This window comes from Hipposideros armiger, unplaced genomic scaffold, assembly GCF_001890085.2.
Source record: "Hipposideros armiger isolate ML-2016 unplaced genomic scaffold, ASM189008v1 scaffold_57, whole genome shotgun sequence".
In the NCBI taxonomy this organism is placed as follows: Eukaryota; Metazoa; Chordata; class Mammalia; order Chiroptera; family Hipposideridae; genus Hipposideros; species Hipposideros armiger.
In genome coordinates, this window is record NW_017731407.1 from 4,168,279 (window position 1) to 4,171,163 (window position 2,885).

Below are 2,885 nucleotides of genomic sequence, written 5' to 3' on the forward strand. Positions count from 1 at the left end.
TTTGTTTTAAACTGAGTCATTTGTCCTATAGGATTTCTAACATTATATTTGACTTATGGATATTTTTTGGATTAATTTAGTATATTTGTCTGGACTTATTTCCTATATATAATGGTTAGATCTATAAGCTTGATTAGACTCAGCTATTCAGGCTTTATTTCTTTTTATACTGTTTGGCAAAAACACATAAGTGATTCTACATGATTTTTATTGTTTCACATCGGGAGACAGATAATATCTGATTTTCCTACTTTTAGTGGCATTAAAATTGATTAAAAGTTCAGCTTCATCCATTATAAAATTGCCATCAACCATTTACCTAATGGCTGTAACAACTATTGATGACTGTTATCTAGATTTTAGCTATTGTATTAGGATTTGCAAGATGGATTTTTTTTTCTAATTATATTATTTATCATCTATTATTAGTTAGGTTTAGTCTATACAGCTCTGTTAATATGATCAATAAAAACACTTATTTTCAAAAATTTTTTATGATAATTTTACCTTGTCAGAAAACAAACAGACTGTGATTCTAAATAATGGAAATAATTTTACATTAGGGAAAAAAAAGGAGATAAGCAGATTTCCAGTTGTTCTTTACTGGAAAACAGCAACAACTTGCACTTGATTCAGTTCCCCGGAGTACAAAATTTGTTAAATTCTTGATTAACCTTAATTGTTGATTATTTAATTTATTATTTAATAATAAACAAATTATTAAATATAAACTATTTTGTAAACTCTCACTAGAATATAATTACATAAAGACAGGGGCTTTTGTCTATTTTGTTCAGCACTGGATTTGCAAGAGCTAGAATGATGCTTGGCATATCATAGAGTCTTGGTAAATATTTACTGAATCAATATTGAATTAGTGATTGAGATAATTTCAAGAAGTGACTAGTTAATAGTGATTATATCAAAGGAAGAGAGGATGAAGAGGAAAATCCACTCTGGTTATTTGTAGCTACTGTTCACCGCTCTGAATTAAGAATTCACATTAGGAACGAGTGTGTGCCACCATATATAAAGTTCAATGGTTTCAAATTAATCACTTACTCCCCTTGCTAATAAAGCACAAACATCTCTGAGTCAGAATCAATGCATAGTTTCTACTTCTGTGAATAGCCCCTAGTCCTATTTCTCCAGTCATGAACAATTTCAAACTAATTGTCCTCCATGCTTACCAAATAGTTGATGAATTGATGAATGAAAAATTTATTAGTTTACTGAGGTTCCTGATAAAATATGTACCAAGCTTTTCTCTCTAGAAAAGGAGTGTTTTAAGGTTTCTGACCCACAGTTATTATCTTGTTATTTTAATTAATGATACTATTACTAGGATGGGGATAAATCTATTCAAAAGCCCCTTTTGAAATTAAAGAAAACCTAAAGCACAGTCTAAATTAATTCTGTGATGCTACATATATTTTTAAGGAAAGAATAATGCTCTTGATTTAGAGACGCTGGTGTGCTGATTCTCCTCCTCTCTTCTTATATGCCTCCTCTTTGTAACTCTTACACATAAGGGATAATGGTCACTGTTTCTCCCTCAGTGAGTTCATTGACTCTTACAATGTAACAAGGAGTTACTAAGTTTAGATCACACACCCACCCACACACACTATATCATTGGTTCTGACCTTTTTCCTGTGTCTGGGTCTGCATTTTCTGTTGCACAATACCTCAAACATGTCTAACGCCAACTTCCAAACAGAATTCCCAAACAGTTCCATTATATCCTAAAGAACTGATTATTTCTTCAAATGAAACAATTTTCTCAGCCTGTTAAGCTTAAAACCACGTTTTCACCTTTATCTCCTTGATCTGTGTTGCAATCTACCTGCAATTAATCACTAAATCCCATTGGTTTGACTTCCCTAATCTCCTGAACTGGTTGGTCTCTTCTGTTCCATTCCCACAATGCCTTCTCTCGTTACCTCTCAGCCGAACTATCCTAATACCCTCTTAATCGGTCTTCAGTCTTTCTCTACTCTCATTTTTGTCCCTTGCTACAGATTAATCTTCCTAATGCACAACTCTTAAGTACNCCATCCCGCCACCTGTTGGTAGCTCAGCGGCAACTCAGCGGCAACTCAGCGGCAACTCAGCTCGGGGTGGGGGGGGGGATTGAACCACTGTTGCTCAGAGCTTGCACTCTTGAGTGAGCTCTTAACCAACTGAGCCACTTGGCCAGCCCTGCTTTGCATTCTTACTAACACTGTTTGAGAGTTCCACTTGCTGTATATCCTTGTCAGCACTTGATATTGTCTGTTTTTTTATTTTTCTAATTTTAGGCCCTCTGATAGTTTATCAGTATCTCATTGTGGCTTTAATTTGCATTTCCTTAATGACTAAAGTGCTGACTATCTTTTCACGTACCTATTTTTCATCCATACATCTTCTTTGGTCTAGTTTCTGTTAAAATATTTGTGCACATTGTTTTACTGGGTGATTTATTTCCTTATTATTGAGTTTTGAGACTACCTTAAATATTTTGGATACATGTCCTTACTAGATACACGTTTTGCAAATTTTTTCCAAGTCTGTGGCTTATAATTTCCTTTTAACAGTTTCTTTCAAAGAGGAGACATTTGAAAATTTCTATGAAGTTTAATTTATCCATTTTTTTAATGGATTGTGCTTTTGGTGTCATATCTAAGGAATCTTTGCTGAATTGAAAGCCATGAGTATTTTCTCCTTTTTTTCTTCTAGAAGTTTTATAGATTTTAGTTTTACATTCTGGTCCATGATCCGTTTTGAGATAATTTTGTGGCTCAGTCAAGTTCCTTTGGTTGGAAAGACTGCCTTTTCTTCATTAAATTGTCTTTACAACTTTGGTGAAAGTCAATTAACCATATCTTCATGGTTTTATTTCTGTA